The sequence below is a fragment of the Phascolarctos cinereus genome, unplaced genomic scaffold (genome assembly GCF_003287225.1).
Source record: "Phascolarctos cinereus isolate Bilbo 61053 unplaced genomic scaffold, phaCin_HiC Scaffold_4;HRSCAF=312, whole genome shotgun sequence".
Classification (NCBI taxonomy): domain Eukaryota; kingdom Metazoa; phylum Chordata; class Mammalia; order Diprotodontia; family Phascolarctidae; genus Phascolarctos; species Phascolarctos cinereus.
The window spans coordinates 421,066,799-421,085,906 of record NW_027555847.1 but is presented as its reverse complement, the minus strand read 5'-3'; the positions used below and the strand labels follow the sequence as shown (position 1 = coordinate 421,085,906).

The window sequence follows — 19,108 nt, the reverse complement described above, 5'->3', positions numbered from 1 at the left end:
TAAAATAATTAACTTGAAGTGAGTGAAATGGGGAAAAAAAGTTTCAGAAAATTACATATTAGGCTGGTGAGTTAAAAGTAGGAAGATATCCATAAATTCATTAAAGAAGATAGGATTCTATGCCTTTTTTCCCATCTTGCCCCAACCAATAAATTAATGTTATTAATAATGTTGCCTTACATTTATGTAGTACTTTGTGGTTTTCAAAACTCACATTATCACATTTTATATAACTGTAGAAATTTGTGGCTAGGCAGGATCATAGAAGTCAACTATTCTAATCTTCCCATTTAATAGTTCAGGAAATTTAGGCCAAATTCCCGATTTCCCGATATCAAACACGTTGTTGTTGTAGGAACAGGACTAGACACCACAGTTCCTAATTACTAGTCCAGTCCTTTTTCTTCTAGACATCATCACAGCAATTTTGTGAAGTAAGCAAGGAAGATATTATCACCATCATACTTTTGTGAAAATAAATTCTAGGAGGTAATAACTTTTTAACATTGTATGGCCAGTAATTACAATGGGGACTATATTCCTGGAATTCTAACTATTTTAGTAATGCAAATTGGGCATGGATATCCACTCAATTTAGCTTCATTAGAAAAAATGGAAATAAGAGTCTTAAATGTAGTGTAACTCTTTTTTTGCCTAAGAATCATATAAGAAATATATGATTTCATAATATGTTAAGAATCATATAAGAAATAGCTAGGTTCCCATCAGCTGTAATCAGAAAAAAAATGAGATTCAGGGAAGCTAGTAAGATTTTATTTTCTCTTTTTTTTTCAAGAACCATGTCTTATAAGGTCTTGTTAATCCCATAGAACCTAGCACATTTCTCCACAAGGTTCATGTTTAACATATGCATATGATGCATTGTTGCACCCAGGTAAGCTTCAAAATGGAAAATGCTCCTTAAAATTGTATGAAAGTAACTTTAAAAAGAGAGAAATATTAATGATAAACACGTTTGAACTTGTTTTATGAGTAAGAGCTATGATTTAGACAGCCTAGTGAAATTCTAGTAATGGAAGAGAAAGCAATATCATTGCAGGTCAAATTATATGAGCAGAGTCACTGAACTTTTAAGTAACAAAGCCTGGATAGAAAGGCAAGTCTTCCTTCTTCCAAGCCCACTGTGTTAACATATCCTACTTTTTATTTGGACATTTTTGATTACTAAAAAACCATGAATTTTTTTTAAAGAGGTGGAAGTTGTTTCACAATTATGAAATTGTGTCCTTTGTGTTGAAGATAACTCTGTTAAGCATGAAGAAAGGAAAGGGCTGTGGCTGTCAATGGGGGAAGTTTTGAGTGAAGTGAGAAAAAAATTTGGCCCTCCTAATACCAAAACGCCAGGTATACCTATGCCATTTACAAATTCTCAAAGCAACAATGAATGGAGGCTTCATCTGGTCAGTAATAAATCTCTTCAGGCAAATATATATTTTCTACAGGTTTAAAAAAAAACCCAAACAAAATAGGGACATGGTCTACTGTCCTTCAATAATAAGATCATATGCAAATTTGATCTTTGATTTCCTCTATGTAAAGGGAAGTTTCAAGGTCAATATTTGTCTTTAAATACAATTTTTTTCTTCAAAAACATGTTTTCAAAATATTCCTATATTAAAGGACCTGGTTTATTATTTTACACACACACACATAATACCCCTGCCTTTTTGCTAAAGGAACCAAAATATCTCTACTCGCAATTATACAGTGTCCATAATGAAATAGGTTTTTGTGTTTTTGTGTTTTTGTACTTTGTCAATTGAGGGAAATGTCTGACTAATCTGAAGTCAGACTATAGAAGGGAATCTACTAAATACACATAAATAAAGAAATTTTACACAATGCACTCACCCTAATATGCCCTTTAAAGTATTAAGCATTTTTACTGTAGAGATGCAAAACATTTTCCAACATAAATTAGTCCCTGTTCAAATCCTGTCCACTAGCTATATACACTTCTTTCTCCTGAAAGAATAGTAGCTACTTGAATGAAAGACATGCTGCCTTTGTTGATATATTGTTATTTCAAGCTATAATGCTTTCAAGGTATTAAAATGAAAATAGCATAAAAACACATGACTATTGGTATATATCCTATGACAGTTGATATGGAAGGGTTTTATTTTTTAATTTTTATTTATTGGGGGAGTGTGAACTTGTTTTGTTGACTATTTTTCTATGTGACTTTTTTCCTTTGTAATCCTATGTATTTTATTTTATACATTTAAAAATGTTATTCTGAGGAGAGTTCCATGAGCTTTACCTGTCTTTCAAAGAAATCCATGATCCAAAAATATTAAGTACCTATTCTATGGACTAGTTCAAAATTTATTATGGTATTCATGTTGCTTTGTTCAAATCTAAACATCATTTTCTAAAGTCAGTTGATCTATATGCCTATTAAATCTGTGCTTAAAATAAATAGATTAGAAGAGTTGAGCCAAAATGGTTGAGTAGCAGGATGTAGAAGCAAATTTTTATAACCTAGTTCCAGGGCTGACTGAGGAAAGGACTTGAATCTAAATGTGACGCTCTATGTTGAGAAGCATTTGACAGTTCAAGATTGTGTACCAAGTAAGCAGTAAGTTCAAAAGCAAGCAACAGCTATGTGTCTGTGACCCCCGAAATGGTGTGAAGTCTCTGTTCCAGCGTTCAGCTCAATCTGTAGCCTGCAGTTGAATAATTGGCACAAGAATTCCAATCCAGAGATGAACCTACAGTTCTGTCACTCTGAGCTAGTAGTCTCCAGACTGTTTATAGTGGCTGAGGTTAGCAGAAGTCTACTGGAACTTCCAACCAGGTACAAGTTTACCTTGTAAGACCCAAAACCCCATTACGAACTTGCAAAGCTCAAAGCAGGTGGGCAAAAATCAGGCATTACCTTTAATTAAATCACTTTGAGATGACTGAAAACTTTCAAATGCCTATCTTCAGCTGTCCTTGAGATCCTGGAGTAATATGATACTCAATACTGCAGAATGAAGTAGGAGGACCAGCCTACACATCCCCTTCAGAAGTTTGCAAGCCCAACCATAATGTAGAACTTGAAGTGAGGAAATATACTGCAAATATGAGCAAACAACAAAAAGTATCCCACCATTAAAAAGTTATTATGGAAGAGAATGCCTAGATGGTAGAGTAAAAGGAAGCAATGCAGCTGAGTTTCCATCCAGTTGTGGATGGGAACTCCACAACACCTCTAGACAAATCTAAATGTACCAGACTGAATAATGATAAAGACATTTTTTAAAAAAAGTTATGCCAGTCTAGGTTGACCTAGAAGGGCAGACAAAGATGTCTGCAGAAACTGGGGACAAAGTCAAAGTAAGACCATGTGGTGGAAGTATTCCAGGGCTCAGGAAAGGGCTACACACCAGCACAAAAGACCTGTCATAGGAAACCCCCAGACCCACACTGGGGCACTGGGATGGATGTAATACCAAGTGGCAACTTTGTTGCCCATCACCCAGTGTCAGGTCTCAGATCCAGGGAAGAGTGAGAACAGCATTTTTCCTTAGCATACAGAGATGCTGGGCAGTATAGCAAGAAAGGAAAAAGTTTCAGAAGCCAGATGCAGCAGCAATGATATGGTTCAGACCTAAAGCACAAAGCGTAGTCTCACTTCAAGAATCTAGCCCAGGCTGCAGAAGAATAACTGACTCACAGCTCCACAAACAGTGAATCATTGAGCTTGATTTCCCACACACTTCAAACAGTTGCTTATTTTATTTTGGGGGGGTTTTTTTGGTCATTTTTGCTAATCTGATGGGTGTGAGGTAGAATGACAAGGTTGTTCTGTTCTGAATTTATCTTATTTTGATGTGTTAAGGAGCATTTCTTAGAATTCCTAGCAGTTGGGTTCTCATTTGTAAAATGCCTATTCATATCTTTTGACTTTGTATCTTTAGGAAAATGGCTCTTGTTCTCATATATGCATTAACTATTAATTAATCAGGTACTAATTTCACTGTATTGTCATTTGTAATTCTGATATTCTGTGCTTTCCCAACACTTGACAAGAATTTGGTAGTACTTGGTGGCAGTGAAACTAGGGGATATGATTGCATTCTTAGTTAGGTTTATGAAGACTTAGTTGAGTTACATCAGAAACTAAACAGCAATAATGAATCTGACTTAGCACTAGTTCACCATGATTATAGCTGACAAGCCTTGTCGCAACTGCTAAAGATGACAATTTATTTATGTACTGTAGATGACAGAGGTTAGTTGGTAACTGTTCCATACAACTATTAAGAATTTTTAGATATAAAAGAATAAGTTTACACAATATAATAACCATTATGTTTATTTTTCTAAATTGTACATCATACTTAAGTAAATTTTGTATAAAATATTTTTGCTCAATTGTGAAATCTTATCCATTTTCAAATGATAATCATATTTTAAAAGTTGTATAAATAATTTTTATGTATTATTCTTATTCAGAGAAAGAACCTTGAAAACCTAGCTTTCAATTCCATACAAAGACACTCATTGACATCCTCCACTGAGTGTGCAAAGGACATTATTACATTTGCTTGATTTTTATTATGTAGTATCAAAAAAAAAGCATCATTGAGAGTCAAAGCTCTTGTTAGCCAAGCCCTTCTTATTCAGTGACAGCTGTTTCAAGCAATTCTCCACTTAATCTAAAATGGCGTTGTTCACAGTTTAGACAGCACATTTTGAAGATATAAGTTATGATGTTGGCTTGTTTTCATTTCACCTGACATGTCATTCCAAATATTCTAAAGCTATTTTTAGTCACAATATTTAAAATGTTATAAAAGGCTTAAATACAATTTAATTGGAATTAATCAATTAAATGCAATTTAATTGGAAATTATTTTTCATCTTTTAATTATTAATGGTATTTTAAAATTAACTTAAATTTTGTCACCAAACAATATTCATTTGTTTCAAAGAGCAGAAAACTGTTTCAAAATTACATCAAAGGGAATTTTGAAGTGCTCTCAATAATGTTCAATATATATCAATTTTAAGAATAACACTTTTTATGTTCAATATTTATTATTCAGACATATTAAAAGGTTTGTTTTAAGTTATACATGTGCATATATGTGTGCCTATCCACCTACTAGATGTAGATACATATATAATATATGGCCAGAACAATCACAAGTCTGTTAAAAAAATATTTGTATGAGTACATGTTTATTTATACACACTACACCCCACGGTCCCACTCCGTGTAAATGTATTGGTGAGGAATTTTATCTACCCATGCATATGGATGCTTTATCTGCAACTTATAGCATTTGAGAATTTTCTTGCACATTGAGAAGTTAAGTTATTTGTCCAAGCTCGCAAAATCAGTATGTGAGTCTGAGGTGGGATTTGAACCCAACTATTCCTGACTTTGAGTCCATATTTCTAGCCATTGTATATGCCACACTGCTTCATATGGACCCATATATGTATTCATCTTTCTTTTTTCTTATACTACAATTATTGTTTCTTTTTATTTATTTAATTATTATTGTTAAAATATTGTATATTATACATATTATTAAAATTCTTATTTATTTAACTATTGTTTCTTTTTGTTATACTGCAATTAAATTTGAATACCTATATTGAACAAATGTCTTTGGAGAGAGTGTGGTATTCCTTGACTCACAACTCTACAGCACTACCAGAATAATATCTTATATAAAAGGAGAGGGGGGTGCATGATTTCATAGAAACACTTGGAGTAATTAAAAGAGCTAGACAATTTCCAAAGGGAAAAACAGATTATTGTGTTCCTTTAACTCAGTTTTGCACCCAGTAATAACTTTACTGAAATGTGTGCATACTTGTGAAAATGCCCATGTGTTAGCATTAATAACCACTTACAACTTTTAGTGAAAATAGGAGGGGTTAAATCATGAAAACAAGTGATTAGATCAGAGCTAACAACAACAACAAAAAATACAATAGGTCAAATGGGGGAACAAAGCTTAAAAAATTCAGACATGAGCAGACTCCTTAGAATTCTGTTGCTTAGAATGTGCTGAAGATGTCAAGAAAGGCTCGTGGGGGAGGGGGAGTTGATTTCTTTTGTTTGCTATTATGTCCATTGTTGCTGTTATTTTTAGATTTACTGGGGGAAAGAATAGGAAGAAAGAATAGGACTGATGTGGATGAGATCATGATAACTATGAACAGATAGCTTTGAAAGGTGACTGAGAACCCTTGAGAAGCGGGTTGAGTTACCAATCAAACTCTGCTAACTTCACAATATTGCTTTAGGGTAGTTATGTATTGAGGAGAAGAGAGAAGTCATTTTTGCCTCTACAGAAGAGCTTCTTAGTGGCTTTTTTGTCTGCTCCTTAGTGTAAGGAGGACCAGTGAGAGTCACACTGGTACATAAACTTTGATTTTACTTCATTTATATTTTGGAATGGGAACTTGTAGAAAGGATAGCTAAACTTGTTCCTTTAACATAATTTTGAAAAAGCATATCTTTAACTAATTTGCACAAATTTCAAAATAGATTTCTTGTCTGTATTTTGTTCAAATTTTGTAATGACTTTTAGTTAATGACCTTTTGGTAAGAAACTTTTTTTTTTGAAGGGATAAATTCTTACTATTGTAAATTATAATTACGCATCTGTTCAAAGCTATTTTTTCCTCCCATTTCTTTAGCATGCAATACAAACTGCCTAATTATAGAAGCATTGAGGGCATTGAAAGGTAACACACTATAGAAAATTTCATATCCTTAAAGATCGATTATACATTGTATTTGGTAGGCATAAATGAAGAAAAAAGTGTATGTGCATTTGTTTGTGAGTTTGTAAGCATATATCTTTAAATACACATCTTAAAATCACAAGTAGTTATACATATGTGTTAATTCACTTAGAATGGGAGTCAATGTGTTGTGACTAGTTAATGATACAAACCTCTAAACTCTTTGTGCTTGTGGACTCCATAGTGTCTTTCAATCAGTCAAGAAGTATTTTAGCACTTAGTATGTATCAAGCCACTGTGATGAAAATGAGGAATAAAAAGAAAGGCAAAAATATGGCCCTTAATCAAACATCTGCCCAAAACACAAATTTCTTCTATAACATTCCCAGTAATTGACTATCCAGCTTCTTTTTTTCAAACAATCCTAAACACAGGAAGTCATTGCTTGTCATTACCTAACAAGCAGATGATTCTATTATTTTGGAAAATTGAAAGTACCTAGTTACTTCCTCATATTGTGACAAAATCTGCCCCCCTACAATTTTGACCCATTGATCCTATGTATCCTTTTTTATTTGATAGAACCTTAAATAATTTAAGACCATTATCATGTTTCCCTTATCTTATTATCTCTATGCTCAACATATGTAGTTTAATAAATCAGTCAATTAGCATTTATTAAGCACCTATTATATGTCAGGCACTGAGATGCATGGATGAAACATTGACAAAGTGAACCCATCCCCACTCTCAGGGTTCTTACACTACATAGTTTAATCATTTCTCAGATGACTGTGTTTTGACTACTTTTACTATTCTGACCACCCTTTTCTGGATACACTGCAGTGTGTCAGTGCACCCCAGGAAACTGAATGCAATATTCTAGATGTATTCTGACAGGGCCAAAGACAGAGCTATTACCTCTTCACACAGTATTTCAATTAGTGTAGCTAAGATTACTTTTGCTTCTTTGGTTCACCCATTACACTAAATGACTCCTGTTGTATTTAATTTTTCACATGAACTATTGTCTAGCCATATTCTTCCCATCCTTTATATTTGGAGTTTAATGTGGAACTTATTCTTTTAACCCAAACTTAAGATTTTAAAATTATCTCTAATAAGTTTCATCCCATTAAATTCAGTTAATTTCTCTAGCCTCCTAAAATCGTTTTGGATCCTTATTTTGTCACCTGAAGTTTCAAATAGGTTAATAGTTCAGGTTTTAGTTCTATGGGATTGAACAATATCATTCTGTTGATGTTAAAAGAGCCTGTACTGTTTAACATTTTTTTTCTTTAGAGAGATTTACATATATATATATATATATATATATATATAATGAAAATTATTGGCTGACACATATACATATATATGTATGTATGTATGTATGTATGTATGTATATGTATGTATATATATGTTAAAAATGAAAATTATTGGCTGACACATCTGTAGAACATATGGGTTTTTAGTTTAAGGATTATAAAATACAGGATATAGAGCTGGAATAAATCTTGGAGGATATCTGTTTCAATGTCCTTTTACATATGTGGAAACTGAAGCAGAGAGAGAGAGAGACTAAATGATTTGTCCAAATTTCCACAGAAAAGAAGTAGTAGTCAGATTTGAATTCAAGTCCTCTGACCTCAAATCTAATGTTCTTTATAATGTTTTATGAATTTTGATTTACTTATTATATTATGAAGGTATACATATAAAATATCATTAAAATAATAGCATAATATATACAATTTATGGAATATTCTTTCTGAATGTAACCAAAAGGACAGTGGAAAAGCATAAAGAATTAGGATTTTAAAAACATTGATTGGAAATGAGTCCAAGACTAAGACTGTGACATATTGGTTAATGAGAGAGAATTTGCAGAGAGAGAGAAAAATCTCACCCTCAGGCAAGGGACCCTTAAGCAGTCTCTGAATTACAGACAGGAGAAGACTATAAAAAGAGGGAAAATGACTTAATTTGGCATTTAAGGAAGGTCATGGGGACACTTTCTAACATTTTAGCTTGGATTCCAGAATTTAGTTTTATACTATATTGCTTAAGCCTCAGATGAAGCAACTGCCCTGAATTTACTCCACCTTGGATGATTTGCCCTTAAAGGAACATAACCAGGTTTGCTGTTGAAAGAACTGGTGATTTAATCTGTTTACATAGCATTACCCTGTCCAAAAATTTTTATACTAAAAAAAAATGAGTAAGATGGACAAATATTTTGTATTGAAGTTAAGTTGGATACTGATTTCAAGGGGGATAAAAGAAACATGTAGAAAGCATAGGCAGTGTGGTGTGGCTGCTAGAGGGCTGACTTTGGAATTAGGGAGTCCTGTCTAAGGTCACATGTTGACTATGTGACTGTGAGTCAGTTATTTTACCTGTCAGTGAACTAGACAACTCTCTAACACTGTAAAATACCCATCCCAGGGTATATTAATAGCTATCTTACAACAGAAGAAGAAGGAAGTCACATATGCTTGGCTCAAGCAGCTGAATGGTGTAAAGTAAACTCTCAATTATGTGGCAGCTATGGAAAGAGGAATCATGTGGGCTGAGAAGAATTCCTGGATTCCAGTTTTTTGGAGGAGTGTTGAGAGCTTCTTAACCTTTGCTCAGTTAGGAAGCTGAAGATTAAAGCAATAATGTTTGGGGGAAATGAACCTAGACTTTGTTTTGTACTACTACTCTGGACAATGAGGGTTAAATGGACATGGGGTTGCCTGTTTAGAGGTTTGAATCATAATTTCTTTTTAAAGAAGTCTAAGCTCTGAGAGACAGACAGACAGACAGAGAAACTAAATGAATTTCTAGAGTGAATGAGAACTCACTGGAATGTTGGGATACTTTTTATATAGCAGCAAGTTTTTTTCCCTTCCAAGTAATTGCAAGCCCTCAGGATAATGTCGTCAATCTGGATATCTGTATTTATTTCAAGGGTGAAAGGAGGCACTGGAATTTCAGCATTCTGCCTGTCTAAAAGCCTCAAATTTGTTTCTCATATGAGGGGACCCAAAACTAGATAGCATTATGAGTCTGGAGAACTAGAAGACCATGGGGGAAAATATGTTTTTTTGGAGAGTGAAGAGAATTGTGTGAATTATTTGGGGGCTCTTGTCAATGTTTTCTGTGTTGTTTCTGTGCTCATATGAGTTCTTTGAATTTTCTTAATTATCTGTGGAGTGAAATAAAGGTTGTCTTGTGCCCAGTATATGCACTGTTACCTTAAATGCTTTTATAGGTCCTAGAGGAAGCTTTTACCATATTTATAGAGACTGAGAAAGGAGTTATTTCTGGAGATTTTTTACTCTTGATTAAAGGATTCATTTAAAAATATTCATTTAAATATTCATTTTTAGCTATTTCTATAGCTTCATCTTTTTTTTTCCTCACAAGCATCATCTGTATCGTAAGAATTTGCTTATCATCCCAGTTTCCTTGGACTGACTTTATAGAGACTATGTCACAAGATCTTATTTATCTTTTTTCTATCTTTTTGAAATCCTGTTCTCCAAAATCTAAACCATTTGTTGGACTATGCTAATTATTTATCACAAACTCTTTATTCCCCTTGTCTATTATGATGAAATAGTCTAGAATGAAACAGTCTTTTTATTCTGAGGTTGTACCCCTTCTAATTCAACAACAATATTCTACTTATTGATCAAAACCAAATGTAGAAGAGAAGCTTCTTTTATCTGTTGAATGATGGTAACTTCCCAACAATTCTTATTTTTATATTGCTTTGAGTTTTACAAAGTATTTCCCATTCAAGAATTCTGTGAGGTAGGTAATGCCAGTATCTTTATTTTCCATTACATAAATGAAGAAATTGAGGTAGACTACTTAAGTGACTTGAACCTGGTCACACAACTAATGAATGTTAGAGTTAGTAAGAAGTTGTCTCTCTGACTTCATTCTTGCTTTTCTATAGCTATACCACTGCCTTGTTAATGAGAATGGATTTTACCCTAAGGTAAGAAACAGGTAAAAAGATCAGGATCTTTTGGTCAGGATGAAAAGTCACAAATCAATACACCACAAAATGTTCAGGTTACAGAAATAATTTTTAAGTAGCACCACTCAGAACCTAAGTTTTAGTGCCTGGGTTCAAGCCTAGTTCTTCCTTCTAGGTTCCACAAAATTAGGTTTGTCTGAATGTCCCCCTTCTACCAAAAATAGTATTACTACCTAAAGAAATATCTGTCTTTAAAGAATAAAGAAGGATCAAGTAGATATTCAGCTTTCAAATTCTCTCTGTTTTGTTGTTCAATCACTTTTTTTTCAGTCTTGTCTGACTCTTCTTGAACTCATATGGCGTTTTCTTGGCAACGATAATAGAGTGGTTTGCCATTTCTTTCTCCAGCATAAGCTGGAGATGAGGAACTGAGGCACACAGGATTAAGTGGCTTGCCTGGGCTCACAGAGCTAGTAAGTATCTGAGGCCAGATTGGAACTTGGAAAGCAGAATCTTCCTGACTCTAGGCCTAGTACTTTATCCACTATACAACTTAGCAGCCCTTACCCTACTTTAAGAGCCCAATATTGAATTAGAAAGGATGCCTTATAACACGCACTCTTGCCAGCAATATCACAAAAACTGGGATCTACATCCTTGGAGGAGGTATTTGCACTGATGAGGTTCCTCTGAGAACCCATTTTGCCTTTTGCATTTGATGGCTCCTACTCTTTAATCTCCCTCCAACACATGTTATTTTCTGTTCTTCATCATTTAAAGTCTCCTTTCACAGTTTTAGAGTTATTTCCGCATTCAAGAAAAAGTGACTATATTCCAGAAGTTGGCCAAGGTTGCTATTATTTTATTGGTTTTACTTAGTGATTTTCTGATATAAAAGAATTTCATACACAATATTACAAATACCTCCTATTTTTCTCTCTTGATACTTGATTAACTTTAGTGAAATAAATTCAAATGGATTCTTGTATCCCAACAACAAAAACAACAAAAAGTCATTAGCTGTACAATTCTAATACTTTTGACCTCATTGATGATAAATGTTTTGTTTCATTTTTGGAAAAAAGAAAGAAAGCCAACCATAATATTTCAGGGATAGTCACACACTCATAATCTTTATTCATTTAAAAAAATGTCATTTCCCCAAAACTGACAGGTTAAAATGGAAATTAAAGTAAAGATTTCACATTCTTGTGTAGTTTCCTCCTAGACATTACAAAGACCCTTTGTTAGGAAGCTTGCTATTTATTTACTATAAATAAATTAGTAGAGGTATGCTAACTTTTTCAGAAGATATATTTTAAAATAAATTTTATAAAATTTTAATATCATTTTAATTTCCTAGTATATCCCACTTCTTCCTCCACCCAGAGAACATGCCTTACAAGAAAAAAAAATTTTAAAAGGAGAGAAAATATAAGCATCTCAGTAAAACAAATCAATACATCAATAAAGTTCAACATTATATGCAGTATTCTATGTTGGTTGATGAAAAAAAAAAAACCAAAATCTGAAAAAGTGAGAAAGAATTTTACTCTTGGTTCAGTGGAAGAGAGAACCAGAAGAAAAAAAAAAGTGTGGCTTCCGAGTCTTTATAAGTGTCACATTATACTGAGTTCAAACTAATGCATGAAGCTGGTTTGCCAGCATATAGGCAATTAGGCAGTTTGCAGAAAAGGGAAGTTTTCAGTTAAAGTTGGTTGAGATGTATATCAGCAGGGAAGTATAAACATTCAATAAAATGTGAGCAAAGCCAAAACACAAGCTATTAAGGAACCCAAAGTACAAACTTTGAATGGATGAACCCCAAAGGAGACCAGGGTGAGATCTAAACATTCTTTACAGAGGTCTCTAGCTTCCCTGGAGAGTTTCTGAGGTAAGCCTGGGTTCTAGGGTAAGACAATTTGGGTTAGATAATTTCTAGTCACATAAAGCTAGGTGCAAATAGTATTAATAATTAATACACAATAAAATTTTATCTGTATTTATAGCTGCCCACTTCACCACTGCAGAGGAAGCCATTATATTTAAGGGAAAGAATGAGAACCTCCAAAATCATCTCAGGATAACATGGCAAGTGTCCTTTAAAATATCATAATTCCTAGAGCAGTTTGGTGGTGCAGTAGATAGAGCACTGGCCCTGCATTCAGGAGGACCTGAGTTCAAATCTGGCCTCAGACACATAACCCAAGCTGTATGACCCTGGGCAAGTTACTTAACCCTATTGCCTAACCAAATATATATATATATATATATACATATATATATATATATATATATATATATATATATATATATCATAATTCCTGACTTTAAGTTGATAACAGTCTTTGGCAGGTTGATATAGTAGATATTTATCTTGATATTAACCAGCCATAGATAAATTAGTTTATTTATATATAAAAAGATGGAACATTTATATCTTAAAATGCCAGGGACAGAAGGAAAAGCTTAAGTGGATTTCGAGAAAGACCTTTCTGAATAAGCGACCACAAAGGTGACACAAATAGAACCTATACCTTGGACTTCCCTAGCTAGTCTCAATGTTCATTTGAGGTAGATTGATCTATACCAATGAACAGACCCTCTGAAACTTCATGTGGCTTCTATTTTATCTCTTACATGTCATGAAATGCAACAAGTTTCCTATTTTAGGATTCCTCTCATGGATAATAGAAAAGTATAGTATGCCAAGCTCTACCAAAGTGAGAAAGGTCATCAATTGTTCCCATCTCAAATATCTTCTTAGCAACCTATTCACAAATATTGCTACAATCTCATCAAGCAAGTAAAAGTTATATAGATGTATTTCACCTAAAGATATTAACACTTCCATTGAGGAGGAGAAAGGATAAAGGAGCAGAGGGATATTTCAAGTGGGTGTTTTGCTTTTGAATTTGCATCAAGCAATTCAGAATTTTCTTAAATTGAAGGGTAGGATGCAGTTTATATTAGCAGGTACTTACAATTGCAGGTGTTGGTGGGACATTTCTTGAATGGCATTTCTTGAATGGCAATGATCCCTTGTGGTTACAGATACAGTTTTCTTAATCTTCTATTACTCAGGATCAAGCTAACTGTCTTCTTTGGGTCCTTAACCCTCTGTCCCAGCAAATATTTGACAATCGGTTCAATTAAAAAAAAAGTGCAAACACATTTTAGGGTAACTGATTTAATTATTAATTTAATAATTAGTAAGTTATGTTATTAAGATTTTTCCATAATTCTCTTAAGTACAATCAATAAATGTACAAACAATAAATGAAACCATGATTTGTAGAATTTGCCAGTTTCCAAGACTTAAATTTAGTTGTTCAGTCATTTTTCAGTTGCATCCAACGTGCCTAAACCCATTTGGAGTTTTTTTGGAAAAGATATTGAATGGTTTGTAATTTCCTTCTTCAGCTCATTTTACAGATGAGGACACTGAGACAAACAAGGTTCAGTGACTTGTCCAGGATCTCATAGCTAGTAAGTACCGATGCTGGAGAGGGCTCAATATTTTTATTGTCATATGTGAACCACTTGAAGGAACTAGCAACAATCAATCTGGAGAAGAAAGACTTTGGTCTTTGAGGATAGCATCACTATCTTTAAAACATAGAAGAGAAGAATTAGCCTTTTTCTGTTTGCCCCCAGAACACAGAAATAGAAACAATAGATGGAAGGTGAAGAGGACTAAACTCAAGCTCATTGTAATAAAAACTTTTCTAATTATTGGATCTGACAATAGTGGAAAGAACTAAGTCAAGAGGTGGTAAACTCTTCTCAGTCAGAGATGGAGGGGGAGGGGAAAAGAATTCCAGACACAGGGGACAGCCAGTGAAAATTTTCAATATCAATACATTGAATCTTGTTTGAGGAATCACCAAGAATCCAGTGTCATTGGGCCAGAGAAAATGTGGAGGCTGGGTATGTTATGTGCAAGAAGACTGGAAAGGTAAAAAAGAACCATGTTATTGAGGGCTTTATAACTCAGAGGATTTGATATTTGATTCTGGAGGTGATGAGGTGCCACTGGAGGTGATTAAATAGGAAGGATGGCATGATCAGACTAGGGAAGTTTGAAAGTGTAAATGATTGTGATTGTGTGTGTGTGTGTGTGTGTGTGTAAATGCAAGACTGGAATTAAGTAGAGAGGTTAGGGCTAAATAAATATATCTGAGAATATTCTGTATAGAGTTGATAGTTGAATATATGAGAGCTGAAAAAATCACCAAGTGAAGTAGTATAGAGGGAGAAGAAAAGAGATCCCAGGACAGAGTCAGGGAGGGGGTGATACTCACAATTAATGGACATGACCTGAGTGAAGATCAAGTAAATGGAACAGAGAAGAAAGAATCAGACAGATACATGCAGAACAGGAGAGAGTGATGTCATGAAAACCTAGAAAGGAGAGAGTATCAAGTAGAAGATGGTGGTTGACATGATTAAAGAATGCACAGAGGTCAAGAAGATTGAAGATTGAGAGAAGACAATTAGATTTGTCAATTAGATTTATCAAGATTCCTTGATAACACTAGTTTCCTGTCCATAATTATTCAGTCATTTTGTTTCAAACCATTTTTCTGCCTTGGACCAAAACTTCTTTACTGGCTCTTTTAAATAGAACTAGGTTTACATTCTGCCTTATATGGTTTATCTTCTGTAGACAGTAATGTTGGAGAAAGTATATTTTGGTCTCATAAAGGGCCCTCATGTTGATCAGAACTAAATTAAAAAAGGAAACTCAAAGCCCACACAGTGACTTCATGGGGACACAGACTATATCAAGAATCACAGACTCTTAGACCTAAAAGTGACCTTAGATATCAGCTCCAATCTTATGCCAATTGAATAAGAAATACTATGCAACATTCTTGCCAGTGGTCATTCTGCTTGAATACCTCAAATGTGGGAAATTCACAAACTCATAAGGGATCCCATTCTATTTTTGTCCATATCTATTATCACAAAGGTGGCACAGTAAATAGAATGCAAGGCCTGGAGTCAGGAAGATCTGAAGTCAAATCAGACTTCTGACAGTTACTAGCTATGTGACCCTGAGCAAGTCACTTAACCCTGTTTACCTCAGTTTTATTTTTATCTGTAAAATGAGGAAGTGACAAACCACTTCAGTATCTTTACCAAAAGAACTCCAAAAGGGATATCATGAAGATTTGGACATGACTGAAAAATGGCTAAACAACAAATTATTATGAAATTTTCACACATACATACATACATATAGGTATGTGTGTGTGTGTGTGTGTGTGTGTGTGTGTGTGTGTATAGTCTGCCTTCTTGCAATTTTTACTTGTCCCACTAAAACGAAAAGTTAATTACGCTATTCTATGTGTGTGTAATAATGAGGTAATATTATTTCTTCAGATGAATTGCTAGCTACTGGAAATGTTTCAAGTCTGCTAACATGCTTGAAATATAAACTGGGAAGAAAACTTAAGGAGAAAGAATTGACACTTACTTCTTAATGAAAATATGTTCACATAATAAGGGGAAAAAACTCTGATAAACTCAATGATGAGTAATCTATTCCTGCTAGCATGAAATGTCTTGAAAACAACTTAAAATTATATTTTATTGAACAAATTTCCAAAATGCATCAAAGAAATCAATTATTTGGCATACTCTCCTAAAACATTCTTATCCTGAAGAGTTTTGTGAGATGAGTAACTACATATAAAATAAAATGGGAATTTTTCAGTGATCGATATGAATTCTTTAGATTAATCCTAAGCACTTAGATTTTGAAATTCTGTAATTATTCTGGAGATGTCAAAGTTAAACTCTTTCAAAAACAGTGATATTGATATATAAATATAACAGAGAATACAATTACATTGGTAAGTAATTTTTTTGCTTAAAATCAAATAAATGCCTAAATACTTCATTTTAGAATTTTCTGTTAGATGATGATAAATAAAGAATACATTTAGGATAGATCTAATTTTGATCTTAGTATTTTAAGTCAGCACTACTGACAGGGGTTGCTTTCTGAGTATAGCTGTGAATCCATGACTGCCAATTCTTTGTAAGCAGGACACTGGTAAAAAGTATTCTTTGTTGGGGCAGCTACGTAGCGCAGTAGATAGAGCACCAGCCCTGAAGGCAAGAGGCCCTGGGTGCAAATCCGACCTCAGACACATAATAATTCCTAGCTGTGTGATGCTGGGCAAGTCACTTAACCCCAACTGCCTCAGCAAAAAAAAAAAAAAAGTGTTCTTTGCTACTGCAGTTGGTATTTACAGAGCTTGTCATCAGCCTTGTCTTGGCCTCTTAGACTTGCAATCAGTCTAAAGTCTTTGCTCAGCAAAAGCTAGACTTTTCATGATTGATGTATACCAGGATTCTGATTTATTCATGAGATATGCTTGTTGTGTTACATGTGTGTATGTAGGGACATGAGCACACAATTGTTTTGTGTTATCATTTAAGGCTGTGTCTATGTCATAGATAAATTAACTATGAAACAATAAATGGGCCATTTCCTGCTCCACTTTCATCATTATAATCAATTATAGCAGTGTTATTGCAGTAAAGTGGCATGATAGAGTACTGGACCTGGAGACAGGAAACACTGATTACCAGTCTCAGACACTCACTAGCTGTGTGACCCTGGGCAAGCCGCTTAACCCCTGTTTGCTTCAGTTTCTACAACTGTAAAATGAAGATAATAATATCACTTACTTCCCAGGGTTGTTAAGAGAATAATAAAAGATAATATTTGCAAAGTGCATACTGTGAGGTATATAGAGGTTGCTTAATAAATGTTTCTTACCTTTCAATATGGTGGGCATCTATAGTGCTGATAATAAATCAATTTTTTTTTCATGAAGATGGACAGCATTAGCTATGCACCAGGTTGGTTATTTCTTTTTGTTTAAAAAAAAAACACCACCCATACTTTTTGAATAGACTGGTGATTATTTAATAAGGTAGGGCATTGCTTCATTAGTCTTTGGAAAAAAGAATAATCAAAAGTACAATTTACCCTTCTAATGAGTATTTATTGAATAAACAAATCATTAAATTGGAAATAAAAGGTTAACAAGCAAAACTTAGAAAAGTATATCTTGGCCTGTACAAATCCATACAGTTGTATCTACAAATACATAATACATACATATATGCCCACATTTTTACCTATATAAAGATACATATACATATATAAAATTGTGTACATCTGTCCCTACAACTATCTCTGTCTATACACATATATGTATGTATGTGTGTATGTATATATATATATATATATATATATATATATATATATATATACATATACTTACATATACCATTGAAGATCAATATAATATTAAAAATATATAAACTATACAGGTAATTTATAATTAGTCTAATTTTAGTTGGTTTTCTTTTTAAAGAGCTCTTGAAACCTACAATATTTAATTAGGTTTAACTTAATTTAATCATTGCTGTCATATTAGGACAGTCTTTATAGTTGTCACCTTAATTGTTTTCTTTGTCCCTCTCCTTTTCCTTTTTCTTTTTCTTCTTCTGATCTTCCTCTTCATCCTCCTCAATCTTTTTCTTCCTTTTTCTTCTTTATGTTTACCCCCTACAGATTACCTAGAGTGTAAATTTATAATATCCTAGGATAAAAATTACATTAATTGGGGCAGCTAGGTGGCACAGTGGATCAAGCACTGGCCCTGAAGTCAGGAGGACCTGAGTTCAAATCTGACCTCAGACTAAATATTTGACACTAGCTGTGTGACCATGGGCAAGTCATTTAACCTCAATTGCCTAAAACAATTTTAAAAAATTACATTGATAAAAATCAGTACTTGACACAAAAGAAATGTGGCAAATTTTCCAATTCTATAAAGCATTTAAATTGTTTCTGATAGAATGCATTCTGAATTCAAGCTAATTTATTTTAGGGCCTATGCTTCTAAATTCATCATGATTTGTATATGTAACCATGCAAAAATAACTGAATCTTGAATGTTAATAAGTAGATGTTTTGTATATATGTATATACACATATAGATAATTCTCACCTTAAGTAAATTCCCATTAGGCAAATTTCACTTTACCTAAAGAATTCTGGAAGAAATCTGTATTAAAAAAACAAACAAACATTTATGTTAATTTTAATGTACAATGCTAAGGTGGCTCTCTCTCCTGTCCTGCCCTGAGCCTCTGGATCAGTGGATTAGCTTGTGACCTCTGAGACCTTTGCTGTGCTCAGCCCATTCTCTGCATGTCTGTCCCTACCCTGTGTGTTTCTCCTCCTGTTCTCTCACCCATGAGTCCTTGAACCTTGTGTGTGCCCCTTCTTTCTGAGGGCACAGACCGCTTTCAGCTTCTCTGGCCCCCCCTTACTCCTCCACAATTATAGATGAATTTGCACTACGTAAAAATGGTTTAAAAAA

General features: G+C 33.8%; 1 protein-coding gene across 1 annotated transcript in view; it reads left to right on the top strand.

Annotated features, from left to right (window-relative positions):
- The window catches only part of CDH18 (cadherin 18), a 414,410-nt gene that overhangs the window by 117,486 nt on the left and 277,816 nt on the right, over nucleotides 1–19,108 (top strand). The window lies entirely within an intron of this gene.